At 40.8% G+C, this 25,039-nt stretch overlaps 2 long non-coding RNA genes and 1 pseudogene across 3 annotated transcripts in view; 2 read left to right on the forward strand and 1 right to left on the reverse strand.

Moving 5' to 3' along the window:
* Positions 1 to 2,543, reverse strand: part of LOC140529949 (uncharacterized) — a 91,880-nt gene extending 89,337 nt beyond the window's left edge. Inside the window, exon 1 of one of the 2 annotated variants that reach the window (XR_011975743.1) lies at positions 1,605 to 2,543. This is a non-coding gene — a long non-coding RNA (uncharacterized lncRNA). The remainder of the gene's footprint in view (positions 1 to 1,604) is intronic. The other variant, XR_011975744.1, reaches the window with a different exon arrangement.
* Positions 2,544 to 11,886: 9,343 nt separating this feature from the next.
* Positions 11,887 to 13,869, forward strand: LOC140529940 (uncharacterized). Its single transcript, XR_011975742.1, has 2 exons — positions 11,887 to 12,075; positions 13,107 to 13,869. It is a non-coding gene; the product is annotated as an uncharacterized lncRNA (long non-coding RNA).
* Positions 13,870 to 23,641: 9,772 nt separating this feature from the next.
* Positions 23,642 to 24,687, forward strand: LOC140523219 (protein MEMO1 pseudogene; annotated as a pseudogene).
* The last annotated feature ends 352 nt before the right edge of the window (positions 24,688 to 25,039 follow it).

Raw genomic sequence — 25,039 nt, forward strand, 5'->3', positions numbered from 1 at the left:
TCTGGAAGCAGCTGCTGCTGCCCCTGATGATGCCACCTCCTCTGCTGCCCTAGGGTTGGGACTGGCCTGTGTCCTTCCTCCACTCAGGTCCAACAGAGTTTTTCCACTGACTTTCAATGCTGTCTTTGGTGTTTCTGGGCTGAAACTTCTGGAAACTTCCACAGACGCCTTTGATTCAGTCCCCTGAGAACTGCTCTGGTCCAGTCTATGCTGGTGTGGCCCCTGCTGCACTGGGCTCTGCTCCCAACCCAGTGCTATAGACCCTTGCTGTCAACCTTACATGCTGTCTTGGGCCATTCTGCAATTGATCAATGGTCAAATTATATGAACAGGCAGTTTTTCAGTGAAGAAATGAAAACTATATAGAGGCATATAATAAAGCTCTAAATCATTATTGACTAGAGAAATGCTAATTAAAACAATGTCAAGATATCTCATACCTATCAGACAGGCTCAAATAACAGAAGGGGAAATTGACAAATGTTGCAGGGGATGTACAAAAACTGGAACACTAATACCTTTTTGATGGAACTGTGAACTGATCCAACAATCTGGAATTACGCCCAAAGTGTTATAAAATTGTGCATACCCTTTTACCCAGCAATATGACAATTAGATAATTTCTCCAAGGTGATCAGGGAAAAAGGAAAAAAAATTATATATTCTAAAACATTTACAGCAGCTCTATTTGTGGTGGTAAAGAACTGGAAATTGAGGTGATGCCTATCAACTGAGAGTGACTAAGTAAGTCGTGGTATATTATTGTGAAGGAATAATACTGTGCTGTAAGACATGATGAGCAGAATGATTTTAGAAAATCCTAGAAAGACTTAAAGGAAATAATGAAAAATGAAATGAGCATGGAACATCATATATAATAACAACAATATTGTTCAAAGAACAACTAAGTTATTCTGAGTATTATAAATACTGAAGTCAACTACAAGGGATCCACCAAGGAAGATGCTAAACATCCTCAGAGAAAGAACTGATAAATAGAGGTATGTATAGTATGATATTACATGTGTATATGTACACATACACACTTGCATACATGTGCATGTATATATGTAGATATGTGCACACACATATGTACACATATGTGGATGTATAGATATCTATATATACACATACACACATATATCTCTGTAAAATGGTAACCTTTTCTACTGGGGTGGGAAGGAAGGGAAGGAGATTGCTTGGAATTTATAATGTAATAAAAAGATTAATAAAAAAAAAAAGAACAAGGAGCTGAAGCAAAAGAATAACCAATAACCCAGGAAGGATAAAAAGATAAGAACCTATGTTTGACTGTTGACTCACAGCTAAGAGGAGGGAGAGTGGATAAGTACTTTTCTAAGACCCAAGGTGAAAAAGGTAATAGAAGTTGCCATTTAAATCATTTCATTTCTTAAACATATATTTTTCTAGATATCTCTTATTTTGGTGTCACCTTAACTTACCCATGTATCCTCCCCTCCCAAACAGCCATTTCAAAAAGGAATAAATGATAAAGCATTTTAAACGCCTACTATTCCAACTGCTAAATCATCACATATAAAGAATAAAAAAGAAGGCAATAAAAGCAATCCAACAAAACTTACCACCTTGGAAACATCTGACATTATATACAGTATTCCATACCCCTAGGACACCACCTCTGCAAAGAAATTGTGGTAGAGGGAAGGGGTCTCTTATTATCTCTTCTTTTGGTCAACTTTGTCATTATAATTTGCTCGGGGTCAGGGCCCGAGCCCCCTGGATCCCCCTGACCCACAGGCCTCTAATCTGTGGGCCCTGAAGGAAGGAGACCAGAGACAAGATGATCCAGGCAACAGCAACTTTATTCAGCTGAGGGTTAGGGTTTATAAAGGCTGTATCCACCAATCACATATATGCTGAGCTCATCCCATTACTTCACCATCTCATGACTATTCCACATCCTTACGCCCACAGTAAGGAAGGGAGCTTATCTTGTTCCGGCAGCTAGTTCCTGTGTTCCCAGGCTCACTTGTAACTTTACTGTACAGAACATCAGGTTCCAGGGTCACACAGAGCTTCTGCCAGGGTATGCATCAGCACCGTTCCCACGGGAACAGGCTTTGCCTCTGACTTGCACTCCCTGGGACCCTCTGGGCCCCTTACAATAATTTTGCAGAAATCTGTCAGTGAGTCAGTCTTGATCACTTTGGTATTCTATTTATAGCCTGTCTTCCTTCAAGTCACAAGTAAAATCTTGCCTTCTACAGGAAATCTTTCCCAATCCCTCTTAGTTCTAATGCCTGCCCCTGTGTTAATTATGAGCTGTTCATCCTGTTCAAAGGAGAGTCAAACACACACACACACACACACACACATACACGCACACATGCACACATGTGCACACAGGCATGCAAAGGGCTTGATATAGAAATATAAGAAATTCAATACAGAAGTAAGTAGGAAAGGGGCAGGATTAAGAGGAAGGATAACACTTCAAAGGAAACAGGCACAGGCAAAACATTTTTCCTCTTTCTGCTAATCTGGAAAATAAAGGGGTGATCTCTAAGGTCTTTCAGACAATAAACATTTATTAAGCATATGCTATGTGCCAGACATTATGCTAAGCAACGGGGAAACAAAAAAAGGCAAAGAACAAATATAGTCCCTGCCCCCAAAGACCTCACAGTCTAACAGGAAGACAACATGCAGACAACTATTTACAAACACATTACATATAAGAGCAATTGGGAAAGATTCTTGCAACCCCTAAATACTATAATTCTATGTGTGAAGACTCTAGTTAATAGAATAAGGGTCTTTCTTCTGTTAACATGCACAATTATTTTTACAGGTGTTCAACTTATGTTTGATCTAATCTAACATCTAGATTTTTTTAAAGTGAAGTAATGTAAATTTCTCAGATTTACAAATCGATGAATTACGCTCAGTCTCATCCATCTCTCTGACCCCAAGTACCCTTTCTAAACAACAACAGCAGTAATAATAATAATAGCTGGCATTGATATAGACCTTTGAGGTTTCCAAAGTACTTTACATCCATTATCTCATGATTGGTACCATTATTATTCCATTTTATAGATGAGGACACTGAAATTGACAGAAGTTAAGTGACTTCACCAAGCTAGTAAGTCTCTGGGTCACAATCCGGAATCAGATCTTCTTGATTCCATATCCAGCCTCATATCCACTATGCCCATCTAACTGCCTCTAAAAAATGGCAGCTATTGTTAGTAAAAACCAAATCTATGCTAAGGAAAGGTAGGGTTTATACTGTGCTGGCCCAAAGAGAAAAAAACAGAAAGAAGACGATGGTGGTCTGGGAGGCAGCTTTCCCTAAGTACGTTTATTGCACTTAATTTTTAAAATTTGAAATCCAAATATTTTTTATTTATGAGCCAATTTACCAAAATTACTGAATCACAGAATTTGAAGAGGTGGAAGGAACCTCAGCCACCCTCCTGGCCCACCTCCCCACATGAGGAGGCTCTATTCTAAAATATCCTTTACTGGCAGTCATGTAGCCTCAGCTTAGAGCCCCAGGAAAAGATCCCAGGAAACTCCTCCCATGTGGATCCAACACTGATGGGCAGAAGACATTTCCTGAGTCTACCCTTAATTCCCCTTTCATGCAGCTCACTTACCCCCACTACTCTTGCCTTTTTTCTCTCAAAACAAACAGAACCAGCCCAATCCTTCTTCTATATAACATCTTTTCAGTGACTTGAGGTCAGGTGCCATGTGCCTCCTCAAGTCTGCTCTTCTCCAAGATAAACATTCCTGGATCTTTAACCCAGCCACTTAAATTAAGTATTCATATATGACTATTCAAAATTATTTATGTAAAGGGATATTTTCACATAAAGCTAAATGCAGCATTAGTTTGAAAAATAAAAACTAATTTACTATTTGCCCCATTACCTCCACTTTAGTTTCTCTAGCTGTCTTTAAGACTCAGCTTAAGTCCCACCTTCTGCAAAGGACCTTTCCCAAACACCCCAGGTCTTTGTTGCTTCCTCTCTCAACACAGTACATCATCTTCTCTGTAGGTCTATATTATACATATATATATATAGACACACACACACACACACCCCAGAGAAGGTGCTGTGCTCTATTAGCAAAGCAGAATTTAAATAGCCCAAAACAAACCAAAGATGTGCAAATTTAGAGAATCCACTCCAAATGTTCATATAGACTATTTGGGCCCAACCTGTAGTAGAGCATTCTGAGTTTGTACTGGTCTGATCAGCTACAGTTAGACACACTAAAGCTTGACTCTAGCATAGATGTCATTTTAGTCCTCTTTGAGAATGAAGGACAGCAACTTATATGTATGTGTGTGTCTCTCTCTGTGTATATAATCTCCGTGTGTATGTATATATATTTATATATACATATATACACATGTATATATATATGTATGTATATACATATATAAATATATAGATACATACACACACCTTTATATCTACATGTGTGTAAACGTATCTATAATACACACATATGTAAATACTATGTAATAAATATATATGTATACTTTGGAACTACTTAATGATTTATACATCATCTCCCCCATTCTAATAAATACGCTCTTTGAGGTCCTATACATTGTGGCAGAAAAACCCCAAAAACCAAGCACTGATTTTTGCCTTTCTTTGTACGCCCAACTCAGCGCACTGCCAGAATTTTATTGCTCCTTTTATTTAAGCTGTGGTCTAGAAATCAAAATATAATCATCAGCCACCATCTTCCTAACCAGCTGTTCTTTTTCTGAATCTGTCTTGCCCTTCTATGCCTTCATTCAGCTGGAAGCTTCATAGTTGCTATATTTCTTTTAAGTAGTGGTCCAGAAATGAACAGCCCATTCTCAGCCACCATCTTCTGAACCAGGCTTTCATTGCCTAAGATCATCTACCCCCCAAGATGAGTGTGAGGAAAAAAATGAGAAAATATTTGTAAAGTAATTTGCAAGTGTTACATAAATGTTTCTCACTCTTATTCTTATCGTTATTAAATCTCACCCTGATTTGAATTAGAAGCAGTGAAGAAACACTATATGTGGCTCTAAGGTCTTTAATTTCTTGTGAAGACCTTTGTAATCCTTAACAATACTTTTTGGATTCCTTTTGGCAACATAATCTCTTACCACAAGAATCACCAGAAAAGGTGGAGCCAAGTTGGCGGACTAGAAAGACACACATACACAAACCCACAGCCCATAAAATATTTGTAAAAAAAAAACTCCCAACAAATTCTGGAGCAGCAGAAGCCACAGAACAATGGAGAGGAGGAGATTTCTGTTCCAGAGAGCCCTGAAAACCTCTTGCAAAAGGTCTATCATGGCCCGGACCTGGAGCTGAGCACAGCCCTGCCTTGGCCACGTGACACTGAGAGGAGCAGATCCAAGCAGGCTTCAGGGACAGAATCTCCAGCAGCTGTGTGGGTCCCTCCACCCACGGGCACCAAAGGTTGGTGAGAGGGTCTTCTTGGCTTGCCGAGAGGGGAGTGGGGTGCCCCCATAACTCAGGCCCCCTAGGGAGGCAACAGCGGAGGTGGGAGCAGACCAGGGCTCCCCTAGCAGGCAGGAGCCTGGATCCATTGTTGAAGGTCTCTGCATAAACCCCCTGAGGGAACTGAGCCCCTTGTGGTGGCCCTGCCCCAACCTGAGCACCTGAACTTAATCTCACTCTGAATAGCAGCTCTGCCCCCGCCCAAAGTCCTGAGGCTGGGAAGAAGCATTTGAATCTCAGACCCCAAGTGCTAGCTTGGAGGATTTGGAGGCAAAGTGGGTGTGAAGAGAAGACTCAGAAGTCAAGTCACTGGCTGGGAAAATGCCCAGAAAAGGGAAAAAAAAATAAGACTATAGAAGGTTACTTTCTTGGGGAACAGGTATTTCCTCTCTTCCTTTCTGATGAGGAAGAACAATGCTTACAATCAGGGAAAGATACAGAAGTCAAGGCTTCTGTATCCTAGCCCACCCAATGGGCTCAGGCCATGGAAGAGCTCAAAAAGGATTTTGAAAATCAAGTTAGAGAGGTGGAGGAAAAACGGGGAAGAGAAATGAGAGAGATACAAGAAGAGCATGAAAAACAGGTAACTACCCTGCTAAAGGAGACCCAAAAAAATGCTGAAGAAAATAACACCTTGGAAAATAGGCTAACTCAATTAACAAAAGAGGTCCAAAAAACCAATGAGGAGAAGAATGCTTTCAAAAGCAGAATTAGCCAAATGGAAAAGGAGGTTCAAAAGCTCACTGAAGAAAATAGTTCTTTCAAAATTAGAATGGAACAGATGGAGGCCGATGACTTTATGAGAAACCAAGAAATCACAAAACAAAACCAAAAGAATGAAAAAATGGAAGATAATGTGAAATATCTCATTGGAAAAACAACTGACCTGGAGAATAGATCCAGGAGAGACAATTTAAAAATTATGGGCCTACCTGAAATCCAGGATCAAAAAAATAGCCTAGACATCATCTTTCATGAAATTATCAAGGAAAACTGCCCTGAGATTCTAGAACCAGAGGGCAAAATAAATATTCAACGAATCCACAGATCACCACCTGAAAGAGATCCAGAAAGAGAAACTCCTAGGAACATTGTGGCCAAATTCCAGAGTTCCCTGGTCAAGGAGAAAATATTGCAAGCAGCTAGAAAGAAACAATTCAAGTATTGTGGAAATACAATCAGGATAACACAAGATCTAGCTGCTTCTACATTAAGGCATTGAAGGGTGTGGAATAGGATATTCCAGAAGTCAAAGCAACTAGGACTAAAACCAAGAATTGCCTACCCAGCAAAGCTGAGTGTAATACTTCAGGGGAAAAATTGGTCTTTCAATGAAATAGAGGACTTTCAAGCATTCTTGATGAAAAGACCAGAGCTGAAAAGAAAATTTGACTTTCAAACACAAGAATGAAGAGAAGCATGAAAAGGTAAACAGCAAAGAGAAGTCATAAGGGACTTACTAAAGTTGAACTGCTTACATTCCTACAAGGAAAGACAATATTTGTAACTCTTGAAACTTTTCGGTATCTGGGTAGTGGGTGGGATTACACACACACACACATGCACACACACATGCACACACACATAGAGACAGAGTGCACAGAGTGAATTGAAGAGGATGGAATCACATCTTAAAAAAATTAAATCAAGCAATGAGAGAGAAATATATCGGGAGGAGAGGGAAAAATGGAATGGGGCAAATTATCTCTCATAAAAGTGGCAAGGAAAAGACTTTTTAGTGGAGGGAAAAAGAGGGGATGTGAGAGAAAAACATGAAGTTTACTCTCATCACATTCCACTAAAGGAAGGAATAAAATGCACACTCAAATTGGTATGAAAACCTATCTCACAATGCAGGAAAGTGGGGGATAAGGGGATAAGCAGGGTGGAGGGGATGATGGAAGGGAGGGCATGGGGAGGAGGGAGCAATTTGAGGTTGACACCCATGGGGAGGGACAGGATCAAAAGAGAGAATAGAAGCAATGGGGGACAGGATAAGATGGAGAGAAATATAGTTAGTGTTATACAACACGACTATTATGGAAGTCATTTGAAAAACTACACAGATATGGCCTATATTGAATTGCTTGCCTTCCAAAGGGAAGGGGTGGGAGGGAGAGAGGAAGAGAAATTGGAACTCAAAGTTTCAGGAACAACTGTCGAGTAATGTTCTTGCCACCAGGAAATAAGAAATGCAGGAAAAGGGGTATAGAAAGTTATTTGGCCCTACAGGACAAAAGAGAAGATGGAGACAAGGGCAGAGAGGGATGATAGAAGAGAGAGCAGATTGGTGATAGGGGCAATTAGAATGCTCGGTGTTTTAGGATGGGGGAGGGGACAAAAGGGGAGAAAATTTGGAACTCAAAATTTTGTGAAAATGAATGTTAAAAGTTAAATTAAAAAAATAAATTAATTAAAAAAAAAAAAAAGAATCACCAGAAAACAGAGCTACCTGTATATACAATGACAGGGTCTACTATCTTCAGTCTTACCAACAACCTGCCTTCTCTATTTGTTTCTCTGCCAGGCCTAGAGGCCTGTGTGGGCTACCTGAGTCTTCTTACCTCACCTCCGAGGTCTTCGGTTGGCCAAAACCGGGTGCTCATATGAGAGAAAGGACGTTCCAGAGTCGAAAAAGGGTTGAGCTTTATTTCAGGGTTTTGGTTACAAGTGCAGGGAGGTCTTCCTTAGGAGGAAGAGGGGGAGATTTCTTAAGGAGGCTAAGATCTTAAGGGATTGGAAGTAGAAGTACAAGCGGGGAGAGAGGGGGAGGGGAGAGAGGAAAGAAGAAAAGCGGAGCCTACTGTCCTCTAGGCTCCTCACGTGCTAAGAGCGCTTTCAGGCTTCCTCAATCCTACTTAACCTTCAGCCGCATAGTTTGCATCTGAATACCGTGCTGTTAGGTAACTAGGTGTGCCCAGATCCGGGACAATCTCGAGGGCGGGGAGATCTCTCTCCCATCACGTTTCTCACGGGAAGAGGCGGAATTACTCGAGATAGCTCGGTTCACCTCGATTCCCTGCCGTTTCCTGGGGGGGTCTCCTGAGAGCTCTAAGATTTAGAAGCTCCCACCTTTACCCGCCCGAGACTGTCCACACGGAATTGAGCTTCCAATCCCAACATTTCTCAATAGATAATCCTTTGAAAGAAGACTGGAGAAAGGGTCTGAGTAGAAATACAATCTCTGCTACAGACCACAGGTGTGACCTTGGAGAAGTCATATAACTCTTTGGGGTCACAGTATGTCCATCTGCAAAAAGAAGGTGTTAGACTGAGAAGTCAGGCAGGTAGGAGGAGAAAGCAGAAAAAGCACTTTGAAGAAAACTGAATGAAAAAGACACTGACCAAAAGAGGAAGGAGTTGTATCAGTCAGTAGCCACTGCTGGGATGAGTTCCCAGGTGTTAAGTCTCCATGAGCTTTCAGGCTTGGTCACACACGGAAAACTACCCTGAGGTATCTCCCCAGCAAAGCTGCCAAGGGGCCATTCAGCATCACCAATTCGCATTAATTTCAAAAGAAAGATAAAAAGCAGTGTTTTTATCATGGGAATATACTAGGGACCTAGACAGAAAGAGAAACTAGATGTGAAGTTTGGAAAATAACTTACTAATCAGGCAGGGAAATGCAGTATAGTGATCATGGGAGATTTCAGTTGTCCAGACAGAGAGAGATCTCTCTTCCCCAAAAACTAGCTCACAACTTTGTGACTTAACCTTACTCATAATTTCAGCTGTCAAGTCAAGGAATCACCAACCAACATGGAAGAACTTTATTCTGGAACTGATAACAAGGAGGAACTGATTTCTGGGGTGGAAATGATGAGAACCCTGGGAGGAAGTGACATTTCCTTCTGAGAGAATGATAGAGGAGAGAAAATATAGGCATGCTGCACCCTAGATTTTAAAAAGCACATTTCAAAGGGTCCAGAGGAAAGATACATAGAATCCTATGAACTAAAATGTTTTAGGAACAGGTGACCATTTGTTTGGCATGATGTAGTGGGGATTCTTTTGGGGTATGGGTTGAATTTCTAGCTTTCAAAATTTGTGCTGTTGTGGCTCTGTAATACAGAACTACAGGAATTCTGAATGAGGCAATGACATGGCCAGACTTGCATTTTAGGAAAACCTCTTTGTCAGGTTTAAAGAGAATGATTTGGAAGAAGGGACTTCAGAGAGAGAAACGAATTAGGAAACTATTGCAATATTCCAAACAAGAGATGATGAGGGTCTGAACTAGAATGGTTGTTGTGTGACTTGACAGAAGGGGAGATATACATACATATATACATACATAAATACAAGTATTATATATACCTACATATACACATATGAGAAATATTGTGAAGATAGAAATCTCAAGGTTTGGCAACTGAGTGGAACATGTGAATAAAACAAGAGTGAGGACTCCTTGAAATATTGAAGGATCATAATTTCAGAAGCAGACTAGCTAGGGATCCCCCAATGCCATGCAGGAAGGAGCACAAGAATCCCAAAGAAGTATCACAGTTTGTGAATGTATCCCCTTAATGGTAGGTGAAGTACGGTACTGCCAAGAAAACACTGGATTTTAGAGTCAGAGGATGTGAGTTCAAATCCCACCTTTGTTACTAATGACCTCTCTGACTTGGGGCAATGAGCTAAACATCTATGAGTCTCAGCTTCCTCTTCATTGAACAAGCAGATGACTAAGGTCCCTCCCAGTTCTAAATCTAAGATCCTGAGCAGAAGAGGCTCTAGAATTGGAGACCTGGGTGTGAAACCAAGCTCTTCTATGTCTTGGCTGTGTGACTTGGGGCAGTCACTTAAACTCTCTGTGATACAGCGAAGTAGAAAGCTTTCTCCAAACCAGGGGACTACAGCATCTTTCTTCAGAAGGAGGAAGAGCTCATATATAAGTACAACAGCCCAAGAAGGGGGTACAGGTAATCTTCCCTTTGGGCACAGGTTCAGGGTTGCATATTAATGGGAACCAGGAAACTTTAAGGGTCTTTTCCAAGCCTCAAGGTGAATAATTAATAGTATTATCAGCTGGAGTGACCCACAGGGAAACTCTGCTCAGATGAACGAACAAGTCTGGGCTTTACCCTCACATCACTATTTCCTGTGTTCAATTCACTGTCTCCCTATCCTCCAGGCAGAAAAGACTGTGGAAGAACACTTGAAGTCAAAGGAAACTGTAGCTGATGCAGTTAAATAGACAGACAGAACACTAACTGCCAAAGAAAAAGCGATGGAAGGTGAGAAATACATGAAAGAGACTCTAACCTGAGGAGTGCTGAGAATTGTGCCCTCTGCCTTCAGAAATGTTATTTAAGATGACTTGATGTCCTTGAGAGCATTTGAATTCAACAAAGACTTCTTTTGTGCTTTCTAAATATTTCTCTCTCTAAACAAATACTAGTTACTCTAGTAAAGAGATCCATTATGTTTGTTCTTTGAAATCAAGTCAATAGTAAATAGGTGAGTTGTGTTGGTCATGCATTTTTGAAGAGGACCATGACATCAGGGACATGATGACATGACATGCAATTGACTTTGATTTGAGTGAGGAAGGGTGTGCAAGGTCACCAGCCTCACTTTCTCCTCCTCAGCCATCTGGATCCAGTGACCAGTTATTCATCAGGATGACTGGAGATGGCCCAGGATGCAATGGGAGACCCTTGCCCTTTTAGGCTAAGGTCTGTTCAGGTACTCAAACTGAGGTAATGCCCATTCAGGGAATAGGCCTTGCCTCTTTAAGAACTGAGTTAAGGGTTGGCCCCTTTACATAAGAAGAAAACCAAACAAAAAAATTAAAATCAAGCTGGGAGGAGAAGAGCCTCAGGGTTGCTGTTCCAAAGAGAAACAGTTAACACTGACATTCATTCTAAATTCACTCAAAGGCAGGAGGGCCCAAAATACAACTATTAAGTGGAGCTTTGCCAGGGACCCACTGTGGTGGAATGTATGAGCTTCAGAGTGAGCTAGGAAGGAAGGAAGGAAGGAAGGAAGGAAGGAAGGAAGAAAGGAAGAAAGGAAGGAAGGAAGGAAGGTGAGGGAAAGGCTGGAGGAGGAATCAGCCTAGTACCTCTAGTTGTCTTTGTTCATTCGTTTTAGTCATGTCCCCTCTTTGTGACCCTATTTGGAGTTTTCATAGCAAAGATACTAGATTGATTTTCCATTTCCTTCTCCAACTCTTTCTACAGATGAGGAAACTGAGACAAATAGAATTAAGCAACTTGCCCATGGTCACACAGCTAGTAAGTGTCTGGAGCCAAATCTGAACTCAGATCTTCCTGATTCCAGGCCTGGCTCTCAATCCACTACACCACCCAGATGACCTTTCTACCTCTCGCTAAATTTTTATAATTCTTTTTCCTTCTCAGAGCAAGAGAGGAATGCACAAGCTGCAGCAGCTGCTGCAGGAGAGTTGGGAATACAGCGAAGAAGACAGGAACAGATAATGTTGGCAAATGAAAGGAGACATCAAGAGCAACTAAGGCAAATGGCTGCAAATATGGAAGCCCACAGGAGGCAATTGTTGGCAGAGGAAGAGAGAGAGCAGGCTAGGAGACTACAGGTACTACACTGTCCCAGTTCAACATATGTCCTCTTCCCCATTCCCCTTAATTACTTATATCACTGGAGATCATACAGTTACAATCCTTGAATGGTGAAAATTTTTGGTTCTAAAGGAAGACCAGTATATTCCAGGACAACATTTCCTCTCTCTTTTTATTAGTCCATTTTGTAAACATTTATTACATGCCTACTCTGTACAGTCATTACGTCAGCCTCTGAAGATAAGCGGGAAAAGACATAAAAGAAAAGTGTGAGGAAGAAAAGGACAGAAGAAGAGAAGGAAGTAGGGAAGGAAGAAAGGAAGGAAGAAAAAAAGCACTGGAAGGAGGAACAGGGAGGGAAAGAGGAATTAAGGAAGGAGGAAGGGAAAGAGGAAGAAAGGGAAAAAGTCAAGAAGGAAGGGAGAAAAAAAAGAGGAAAGGGAAGAAAGAAGGGAGGGAAAAAAGCATGACAGGGAAGGATAAAGGGAGGGAGGAAGAGAGGAAAGAAAGAAGGGAGGGATGGAGGGAAGAAGGAGTGAGAGAGGAAGGGAAGGAGAGAGGAAAGGGAAGGAGAGAGGAAAGGGAAGGGAAAATTCAAAATATTCAAAGAGTTATTGAATATTTCTGAACTTTTAGGGTACCACTTCTTGAACAATTAGTTATAATGCCTTGTATTCTGAGTTTTCTTTTTATGTATTCATGTTGTATCTCTAACTCAATTGTAAATTCCCCCAAGGTAAGGATCGGATTTTATGTTTCTTGGTATTCTCCTCAAAGCTTAGCAAAGTACTGTGTATGTTTATATATTCAAAAATGAAAGTTAGTAAGCAGAAAGAACTTAAGGCTAGCAATCACTAAAAAACCCAATAGAACGTGACCTCTCTGAAGGCAGGGACTTTTCCTGTTTTTGCCTTTGTATGCCATCACCTAGAACCTAGTGGTAGTACTTCTTTGTGTTAAATTGTATTGCCAAACCTAAGAGAGGGGCCCCTCTGATTTCACCTGCACTTTGTCTGTTGGATGCCTTTCTGTTCTTATTTCTCTGCAGGAACAAGCACAATTATATGAGTATCAGCAAAGGAGGATGATGGCTTCTCAGCACCTGCTTCAGGAACAGGGGGCTTATGCTCATAAAACAAAAAGTGGCTGTCTTATATCATGAAGATAAGAGTTTCACCATCCCACTATATACAGCTAAATGAGAAATGCTTTTCCTTTGGACAAAGCACAAGAGACTCAGCTACTGAAACAGTAAGAGAATTATGCAATAATTACATAATTATACAATTATACAAACGTATCTCAGAAAGCATCTGTCAAACCCTGGCCCAAAGGATGTGTCTTCTTTGGACAATATCCATGAAAAGTAAGTGGTCGTTGATCCTCAGCTCAAAGCCCCGCAAGGATGGATAGTTCACTCTCTTTGTAGTCCAGGTATCCCATTCCATTTTTGGTCAGCCCTCTGTTCAGGGATCTTTCCTTAGCAGGAACCAGGAGACTTCCCTGCAAATGTCTTGTAACTCTACTCCCTGTGAATGACCTCACCTTGTCTAATCCTTCCTTCCTCGTGACAACCTTTCATCTATTTGATGGCAAATATCATGAAACTAACTGGAAAAGAAGAGAAGAAGAAAGAGGAAGAAAGGAACATTTGGTGGGTTAAAGCACAGCCAGCAAGATGTTTGCTGCTGCCACTCTTTCCCATGAAGGGTCTCTTTAGTTCTTTTTTCATTATGCTTATAGGAAACTGTGCAAGTGCTGTCCTCCCTCAGTCAATAAATGTCAATAAATCAATAAATGTCAATTAATCAGTGGTTGCTAAAGACTACTATACCTGCATTTGTAGTTGGGTTGTCACCGCAGGACTTGAGCTTAAGTGTGTCTGAGTAGTGGAGACAGAGGCTGAGTCACTAACTAGGTGAGGAGGTGAAAGATGTGTGCCTAATCAATGGATAAACACAAAGAGTCACACCTCAGGGGCAGCAGGCTGGGCAAGGGTTAGAGTTGGAAAATGATTCTGCTTTTGCTGGGGTTTCTGAAAGCAGAGGAGGTTGGGACCTAGAGGTAGACCTGAAAGGGAAGGTTGAACTGGGCTTCATTAAGGTGGGAATAGCAGCTGTAGTTCCTGTCCCGTCCATCCCTAAGAAAGTGCCAACTGCTCTTCCAGAGCTGTCCCTATGGGCATTAGCAGTTGTCACTGGAGCCACACCTACAGTTCTTAGAGATTTGGGGATGTGAAGGGGAGGGCCATGGGAGAAGGGGGTCTCCCAAGCCTTTGTCCTCTTTCTTCTTCCCCTCCTCCTCTCTATGTTTTCTTCTTTGTCCTCTTCTCCTTCCCCTTCCCTTTCTTACCTCCTCTTTTTGCCCCCCTCCTCCTCCTCTTCCTCTCAAAATCCATTCTAGAAGGTCAGGCGAAAGCTACTCCAGATTTTCCCATTTTTGTCAGTAGAAGTAGTAGATTGAAATCAAAACACTGTATTTATGACTAAGTAGCCAGTGGGGCAGTTAAAAGTTACCTTGAGCTCCTAGGTAAATGAACCAATTTAACAAGTCCTTTAGGCTCAGGATTGTGAAAGGAGGTTGGAAGGTGGGTGAACTATCCTAACTTTGAAGCCTTCTTTAAGGCCAAGGGATTAGGATGCAAACTCTGAGGGCAAAGATCATCATTCTTCCCCACCTTTGTATTCCCAGGGTCTAAGGTAGCCTTGTATGTACCAGATGTTTATGAATTTTTTAATTGAATTAAAAAGCTAATATCCAGTGCTATACCTTTCTACTCTAGTGAGATGTCCTCCCCTGGACCACTATATTTTTTTGGTGGAATGTCACAATTTCCTGCCCCTTTAGCTTTGTATTAAAAACTGATTTCTGGAGAAACTTTGAAATTTTCTTTAGATTCAAATGTAGAAATTAAGACAATGGTCTTTCAGAGACTTTCTAGTTCCACATTTATGGTCCTATGAGAAAGCAACTTTCTTCCATTACACACATGCACACCATGTTCAAATTCCCCAACTTCTAGTTACATGCCCTATTTTTCCTTCATATAACACCTGATAGATAAGATTGGTGTGACTCAGGGCTCAAGATTTGCATTCACATAACACCCTACTCAGTGGTGAAGAGAATGATCAGCCATTCTGGGACCAGACAAGTCACACATCTTACAACAAAAAATGAAGGAAGGAAGTGGATTATGATGGATTTTAAAAGCCAGGAAGAGAATTTTATATTTGATCCTGGAGGAAATAAAGAGTCACTGGAGTTTATGGAATGGGAAAAGGGGAGAGTTATGTGACAAGATCAGGCCTAAGCTTTAGGAAGATAAAAATGAATATGAGAGAAAAGTCTTGCTTTCAAAGGGCTGAAAGTCAGAAATAGGGTGCTTTACCTATACGTGTGAACTAGGGGAAATTGTAGTTATCCACAGAGGGAAAGTACTAGAATTAAGAGGGATCAAGGAAGGCTTAGTATAAAAGGCAAGATTTAGTTGGGGCCTAGAAGATACCAAGGAAGCATGTTCACATGACCAACAGGATGGAGGACTAGCTAATTTCTGCAATTCTCATAACTTTTCAGTTTTCTCCAAATTAGGAATTATTCACCAGAGAAAAAATTACTTCAGCTCTCTCCATGAACTAGAACATTAAGAACCCAAACAGGTTTGAAACTCAATAAACCAATAGCAGAGAAGGCCAATATTCCCTATGCTTAAAAGAATACCCATTCAGCCTGCTCTCCCACACTGCCCACTAAGGCTGCAGGAGCCAACCAACACTTACAATAGAACACAACTCCACAGTCCAACTGCCACTGACTCCCAGTGCCCAAAGATCCTAATTCTAAAGAGCAGATACTTGATCAGGTTCTGATAGTAGCAGGGCAGCACTGAGCCATGGACCAGACAACTGAGGAAAAGATTGAATGAGCTCCATATGGAACTGTGTGACATTTGGATAGGCCTAAGGGAAGAGCCAGAACCAGTTCTTCTGGTCCCCCTCCCCATGCCACTTACTGCAGTAACCTAGGAGGGTCAAGTGTGAATTGCCCAGGATGGGAGTAGGCTGAGACACTTTGAAATTCATCTCCAAGGGAAACTGGAGGAGAGTGTCAGAAAGTCAGCAATAAGGGGTGGGGGGAAGACTGCAATTGCCAAAGATCTCAGGAAAAAGAAAACTCAAAGACCTTGAACATAAGCAGATATACCAACAAGGAAGCTGTTAACAGCACAGAGAAATACTGCCTCCTTATCTAGAAAAAAATAAAGGTACCTTGTATTCCCAGCCTTGGATGAGTTCAGGTGGGTAGAATTGGCCACTGGCACAATCTCTCTCCTCACTCAGAGACTTCAATCATCCTTAGCACTAGGAGAGAGAGGCCAGTTGAACCGGTTACTGCCATTTTTCATTGCACTCTGTTCTAGCTCAGCAACCAATCACAAAGGCCTCTCTTCTTCATACATTTAGTGCAGAGGAAGCAGTCATCTCTGGTCTTCCATCACCAAATTATTAATGGCTCTCTCAAACAGGATGTCCCACAGACATCTTAAACTCTATCTAAAACTGAACTCAATATCTTTCCCACTAAATCTTGACCTCTTCTAAACTTCCCTATTACTATGGAGGACACCACCATTCTGCCAGTCACCCAAGATCACAAATTAGGTGTCATCTTCAACTCCTTACATTCACTAACCTTCATGTCTAATTTGTGGTCAAGGTCTGTTGATTTTACCTTCATAACAACTCATAGATATTTTGCACACAGCCACCACCCGGTATAAGGCTCTGTGTGGGTTACAAGACCCTGACCCAAAATTTTTAATAAATTAAGAGACTTCTCAAGGTAAGAACAGAAAAGGTTTTATTCAATTCTCACAACAAAGGGGTGTCCCTCCACCAGGATGGGGCTAATGGAAGGAGGCAGCTTACAGAGAATAAAATACCATCATATATCCTCACTCAGAGAATCCCATCCCTCCCACCACTATCCCACCTCTCCATTGGCTGGGAAGTGGACTTAAAATGTAAGCATGGAAAAACTAGACAAGACATGGGAAGGATCCACCTATCCAAACACACTTCCTTATTTAATACTTAACTAACTGCTGATATGGCTATTCTACAACTAAAGTAAAAAAGAGGGGAGGGGTGGGGAGGAGAGGGAGCTTAGCAGATGTGGCCATAGTATCAAACAAAGAGAGATTTCATTAACTTCCAAGTTTTGGCTAGTCCATTATGTCCTCATGTGCTAAAAATACCAGTGCTCAGATAGCACTCTCACAGAGAGAAGGGAGGGGAAGGGCCCTAACTGCCCACAAGCACTGGATTCCTGGAAATCAGGGATCCAGAGAGAGAGGCCTTATGGAAAAGGAATTTTATTTAGAAAATACAACATTCCCCATATTTTATTATGAGAAGTCTTCACAACGTCCTCATTTCACTCAGCTCCATCACCTCACATCATTATGATTCCATAGCCTGGTGCTTGGTCTCTCTGCTTCAAGTATTTCTCCACTCCAGGTTATCTCCCCCTCAGTTACCAAACAGATCTTCCTAAATCCCAGTGTGACCATGTCATTTTCTTACTCAAACTCCAGAGGCTGCCTATTGCCTCTAATATAAAACATAAAATCATCTGTTTGGTTTTTAAAGACTTTTATAGTCTGGATCCCCTTCTACTTTTCTAGTCAGTTCACCTCTATGTAGTCTATAATCCAGCAACAATGGCCTTATTCCTCATATGTGATCCTCCATCTCCTAACTCAATACCCATTTCACAGGCTTTTTCCCAGGCACACAGTACTCTCCTTTCTTGTTTCTGTCTCCTACATATGATCTGGCTTTCTTTGAAACTAAAATACAATCCCACCTTCTTCAGAAAGCTTTTCCTCCTTTCCCCTCCTCTCCACACTCCAATAGCTAGTGTCTTTTCCCTGACATTAATTCACCTTTTCTATTTATCCTTCAGTTTAACTTAGACACCAGTAGGGAAGCTAAGGACAGACCCACTTGGAAGCAACTTAAACAGAACTTTTTCTGAAATAAGGAGACATAGATAGTGAGAGCTACAAGCCTAGTGACCAGCCCAGAAGGTTGGCCTAGCTCCTATAACCTAGCATTTGCTTATGAGGTTAGTAACAAAAAGGCAAGGCGACAACAGGAAAAGCAGTTTCCAATGGCCCCGAATACGAAGACCTCCAAGGCAGAGGGAGGGAGGTACCAATTCCTGAAGGCAGGGCAAGTGGGATTTGGGAGAAGAAAAAAAGTTCAACTATCCAGAGAAAGAAGAGATCTTTATCAAATTAAAGCCCTTCTTGGTGTGGAGGATTTACTTTGGGAAAGATCTTATACTTTTCTCCCAGAACCAGATATTCTGTGATAGTCATTTCCCTCTCTAGTCAGATAATAATATTTAATAATAATAGCCTCTTTGTAGTGTTTAGGGTTTGCAAAGCACTTCACAAATACTATTTCATTCGATCCTCACAACAACCCAAGGATGGACGTACTGTCATTTCCCTTGTTTACAACTAAGGAAACTGGGGCAGACACTAGCATTTAGCACAGAGCCTGGCACATTGTAGATGCTTAATAAATGTTTATGGACTCACTGACTGCCTGGCAGAGGTTAAGTGACTTGCCCAGGATCACACACCTAGTTACTCTGGTCTTCCTGACTCCAGACCCAGCATTCCATTCACTGGGTCATTTGGCTGCCCCTATCATATAGAGGGGGAGAAGGTCATCTCCAGGCCAAAGATAGTGGCTCATTTAAGTTTATTCTAAACCAGTCTAGTAATTCAAGCTCAAGGGTTAAAAATTCATGAAGAGACATTTGGGGAATCATAAAATACAAGTAAAAGCTTTACTTACAAAATCAAAATAAACCACTTCCTTTCTCCTTCAACATTAACAAAGAAAAATCAGGCAGGACTTCCCAGAAAGGCTACACCTATCCGGAACTCAGCTCTCATTTAGCTCACAGAAACAGGAAATCCAGTGATTTAAATGAAAAGACAAGAAATTCAGACCCGCAGTTACTAGTCAGTGACTGAAGAAGTAACAACAGTAGCCAGAGAGGTCACTTAGAAGTTTCAGAGTTCTTTCCTGTGAAGTGTACTACAGATGGCCATTCCCATTTGAAGGGGTGGGAGCAAAGATGCAGGAGCAGGTCTGACAGTCTGGCTGACTTTACCCATGGTCACATAATTTATAGACATCTGAAGTAGGATGTGAACTCAGGCCTCCTTTCTGTGCAGGAGTATGACAGAAGAGAAGTGAGAATAAGCATGGATTGGCTGGGCACCCACATCCAGAAGGTGACATGCTTCCTCCTCCTTACAGGATGATAGATACAAAAACAATAATTAAATAGAGCATGCCCTCAAGGAGTTTCCACTCTAGAAACGGGATAGAGCATATATTTCAGAAGGTAGCAAGTACTAACAGCTGGGGGAACTAGGAAAAGTTGCATATGATAGGTGGCAGCTGAGCTGTGTTTGGCAGGAAGTTGGGTGTTCCAAGAGATGGAGTAGAGAGAATGCTTTGCAGACATGAGTGAATGCACACACGTGGGAGATGTATGCCATTTATGGAGAGCCTCTATTGACAAGTTTGATTGGAATGAACAGTGCATGAAAGAGAATGATAATAAATTAAGCCTGGAAAGATAGGTGGGTACCATATTGTAGAAGGCTGGAAATGGAAATTGAAGTTTTTTTTCTATTTTCTCCTGGTAATTCTAGAGACTGACTGAAAATTTTTGACTAGGAGTGACCAAGTGAGATCTGTGTTTTAAAATGTCAGTTGGGCAGCTGCATGGAAGAAGGATTAGAAGGTCAAGACAAGGAGATGGGGAGCACAATTAGGAGCCACCACAGCAATCTTTACTAGAGATTGTGGCAATCTGAACTAGGGAAGAGGCTTTCTGAGGAGAAAGAAGATAAAGCATTTGAGAGAAGTAAAGATAGAATCAGAAGGACTTGGGAACTACATATGACATGGTAAAAGATAGGAGAAAGTCAAAGATTACGCCAAAGTTGTAAACCTGGGTAACTAGAAAAAAGGCAATACTCTCAAGAAAAATGAGGAAATTTGGAGATGGGATTAGTTTAAAGAGGAATATAATGAGTTCCATTTCAGATAGATTAAATGTGAGTTACCTTTGTGAAGATTTCCAGAAAGTAGTTGGTAAATTGAAATCAGAGTTCAGAACATAGATTGAGGCTAGATATTTAAACTTGGATGCCAAATTCATAGATATGATCATTGGATCCATGGGAGGTGAGGAAATCATGAAAGAGAAAGGGAAGAGAAGAAAACTGAGGACAGTGCTTGGAGGATGTAAATTATTGAGAGTCTGCTTAATTCTCTCCACCAAGCAGTCCTCTTTTAGCACTGTCATTAGGCAATTCCTTTTGTGGCTTCTGTGAGTGAGTCACTGAGTTATGCGATAAAGAATGTTACTTTGAGTTTGCCTTACCTCCTTAAAGAAGTTATTTGGTTCATACTGGTGGCTGGAGTTTGTCTGGGATTTTTTAAATTATCAGATCTCTTATGGAAATCTGGAAAACTCCAGGCCTTAGGAACAAAGACAAGAATATTAGAGCTGACTGAGCAGTTAAAATGGTGTGTGTTCATCCTTTGTTGCCGAAGAAGACCATGCCATCAGAGAAATGATGACATGACTTGCACTTGATCTTGTTTTGAGTGAGGGAGGGCTGTGCAGGTCACCAGCCTCACTTCTCCTCTAGAGCCATCTGAATCCAGTGACCAGATATTCATCAGGATGACTGGAGATGACCCAGGATGAGGCAACTAGGGTTAAGTGACTTGTCCAAGGTCACACAGCTAGTGAGTGTCAAGTATCTGAGGTGAGATTTGAACTCAGGTCCTCCTGACTCCTGTACTTGGTGCTCTATCCACTGCACCACCTAGCTGCTCTAGTGAAAAGAGTAATCAAGGAAGAATAACCAAAAACCAAGAGGGATGGGGGTGGTGTGGTGTGGGGTGGGGAGGAAGACCAGATCACTGGCAACACAGAAACATTCACTTTGAAGTGAGCAAGAGCCAGTTAGAACTTTCCTGGTTTTCTCTTCCAAAGCAGTTTTCTTGTCTTCTGTAAGAATCTCTCCTCCTTCTTTAAGAGTCATAGGTTAGAAGGAAGGAGAAGGTGAATGAGAGCCAAGCTTGGCCCTAGAAAAGGTTAGGGAAGGTGAGGAGGAGAGAGATTGAATATGTGGGGAATATTTCACATGCTGTCACTTTTGTGCAACTGCTTTCTTCCCCTCATTTTTAAAGCTTTTTCCAAAACATGTAGCCTCATTCTCCTAGAACAAGGCCAGTTATATCTCCCCCTCAGGATTCTAGGGATCCCATGAACCATTTTGATGTGGTCTCTCCACTGTTAGCCAGCAGTGACTAGCACACCAGTTCCAATTAACTTAATTTTTAAAATTGGCTTTCACAAAGAGACATTTCCATCTAAGATATGACAGAAATGGAAATACAAACATTTCCCATTCACCCCCAAGATCTCAGAGTCACAATATCCCCTTTACTACCTCAATCTTTCAGGAGTGGGCTCAGATTTCACACTTTTTCCACAAAGTATTGGTCCTACCAAATTCATGCCCAAATATGGCATGAGTATGAGGTGAGTTCTGGTCTCAGCTACTGCTGGGCTGTGTCCTGAAGACCACTCTTCACTCCAAGGGCTCTCAAAACTGAACAAGTTGGCTCCAAACCCCATGATGGATGATATATACCTGGATATTCTGGTGTCCCAATCTCCTGCCCTTTTGAAATTCACAATATCATACGCTATAATCTCTTACACCTGAGACAAAAGCACACATGTAGAAGCAACGGAACTGAGGCTTTCTCCTAATAGCATTATTTCTCTCTCCTTTGGGATCACCACCAAGGAGAAGAAAGTCCACTCCCACTACACCTCCAACTAGAACTGGTTCTGGTAGATTGCTTCCTTGCCTTCTGAAGGCTCCCCAGAGCCTTCCTTCTCTCAGCAGACTGGGCAGCTGGACATGGATGAGATTATCTTGAATCCAGGGAAGGAGAAAGAATAGAAGAGAGGACCACAAAAGAGGTGCCCTCTAGAACTGTAGCCCATTTTGGACAAGGTCAATGTGGGATTTTGTCTTGTTTGACTCCATATGCTTGTTACAAGAATTTTGTTTTTCTTTTTTTTTTCCATGGGGGGAAGAAAAGAAGAAAGGAAATAAGCATTTATTAAGTGCCTACTATGTGCCAGGCACTGTGCTAAGTAGAATAATGATGCAAAGGTGGGGGGGGGGTAAGTATGAAAGACTTAGCTACTCTAGTTTGTACAATGATACAAGACAATTCCAGAGTACCCAGGATGAAAAATGCTATCCACCTCCAGAGAGAGAACTGATGAACTTTGGGTGCAGACTGAAGCACAGTTTTTTCACTTTATTTTTCTTGCTTTGTTTTGCAACATGTTAATATTTAATATGTTAATAATTAACATAGTAACATGAAATATTTTTTGTATGATTTCACATGAATAACTATTATCCTATGATTTGTCCTCTTAATAAACTGAGGAGAAGCACAAGGGAGGGAGAGAATTTGGAACTCAACTTTTTCAAATGAGTGCTAAATATATATGCATATATATGTACATATATACAATATTCATTATACATATAAAGTCATGCAAAACATATTTCCATATTAGTCATGATGCAAAAGAAAACTCACGCTTGAAAAATGCAAGAAAAATAAATGAAGGTAAGTGTAAATCTGTGCTCAGAATTTTATCAGTTCCCTTTATGGAGTTGGACAGCAATTTTCAAAAGCTTTTGACAAAATATAACACCGATTCCTATTAAAAATCCCGAAAAGCATAGTAATAAATGAGCATTTCTTAAAATAATGAGTAGTCTCTATCTAAACCAAAAACAAACATAATCTGTAATGGGCATAAACTAGAAGCTTTCCTCATAAGGTCAAGGTGAAGGCAGGATATCTATTATCACTATTATTTAGTTTTGTTTTGGAACTGCTAGCTATAGGAGCAAGATCAGAAAAAGGAATTGAAAGCATAAGAAAAGGCAATGAGGAAGCAAAGCTATCGTTCTTTGCAGACAGGATGATATATTTAGAGAATCCTAGAGAATCAATTAAAAATTAGCTGAAACAATGAACAATTTGAGCAAAGTTGTAGGATATAAAATAAGCTCACATAAGCCACCTGCATTTTATAGACTACCAACAAAACTCAGTAGGAAGAAAGAAAAAGAGAAATTCCACTGGAAATAATGGCAGCCACCACCTTCTGAGCTAGGCTCCAAACTCTTGTCCCCTCCCTGAGCAATTCCTACACCTGCTAAAGTCATTTCCACCTCTTTCATCCTTCCAAACCACAGACAGCACTGGTTCCAAGATGTTCAATCAAGGAAGTCAGGCTGACAGTGGGCACACAGCCTCAGGTCCTCAAATGACTGCATAATTAGAAGGCTGACTTTTACAAGCACAAGAACACCTGCTAGAGCCATTATTTACCTCCATACAAGGCATACTTACTGTGAGTCTTGTGATGCTCCTGCTTACACACAAGTTGATACTTCTATTGAATTTGCATTACATGCCTAAAGTTATGGAAAGTCAAAGAGATGAAGTTACCATTATCCCTGTATTGGTTGAAGCTCCGAGTGAGTCAAAAGAACAGAAATTCAGAAAACTCTTTTTTTTTATTTACTAATTTATTTGTTTTCAGTTTTCTACATTCACTTCATAGGTCTTAGATTTTCGCCCCCTCCCTCCCTCCCCGAGATGGTATGCAATCTTGTATAGGTTCTACACATGCATTCTTATTAAACAATTTTTCACCTTACTCATGTTGCATAGAAGAATTAAAATGAATGGGAGAACCCATGAGAAAAACCAAAATGAAACAAAACATAGCACAAGAGAAGATATTCTGCTTCATTCTGTGATCCAATTCCATAGCTCTTTTTCTGGATGTGGAAGGCATTTTGCCTCAAGAGTCCATTGGGAATGTTCTTGCATTGCTGTGAAGGGCTAAGTCTACCAGAAAAATTCCTCACATACTGTGTATAAAGTTCTCCTGGTTCTGCTCCTTTCAGTCAGCATGAGGTCATGTAAGTCCTTCCAGGCCTCTCTGAAGTCTTCCTGCTTATCATTTCTTATAATACAATAGTGTTCTATTACATTCATATACCACAATTTGTTCAGAAAACTCTTCAGTAAATACGTAGCTGAGTCTAGTAATCTCTTTGTGGTTTCTTCTGATTTCTGACATTGGAGGTCAAAGGTTGTATTAGAATTAATATGATGAAACCCAGGAGGAGATTTTATAGATTCATTAAACACCTAGATAAAATGGGCATGAGTATTATAGGAGAATTAGACTCCACATCTTTTAGCAATGACTTGAAGAAATACTATAATACAACTCCAGGAAGACATCCTTTTGGGGTGCTACTAAATACTATCACAGAGCTTCAGAAGAATGGAATGCATATGAACTCTTTGTTTTTAAGTTATTCTCAGTCAAACCAAACACAAGACAGTTCAATGAATTATGCAGCTGGAGCACTTAACAGTCCACTAAAGATCTGAATACTCATATTCTAAATGGTGTCCCAGCCTAGGCCTTGAAAAGATATAGTTTTCACTCTTTGGGATACTAAAATCTCAAAATTATTACAACTTTCTTCTCATTTTTTCTAGCAGGTATAGTCCTTCCTTACTTTTAACTCAATGTAAAATTTTTCTTGTTTAGTGTCATGTAAGGAAGGCTAACATCACAATAGTTTATGATTTTAAAAAGTGATGATGGATATAAAGACATGATAGCAAACGGCCCTTGAATTCTTGTAAAGCATTTATCCTATTCAAAAGTGCATTCTTTCAAGAACCTCAGAACACACATGCAGTTTTCAGAATAGTTTTGTAAATTGTAAAGAAACAA

The sequence above is a fragment of the Notamacropus eugenii genome, chromosome 2 (genome assembly GCF_028372415.1).
Source record: "Notamacropus eugenii isolate mMacEug1 chromosome 2, mMacEug1.pri_v2, whole genome shotgun sequence".
NCBI classification, from domain to species: Eukaryota; Metazoa; Chordata; class Mammalia; order Diprotodontia; family Macropodidae; genus Notamacropus; species Notamacropus eugenii.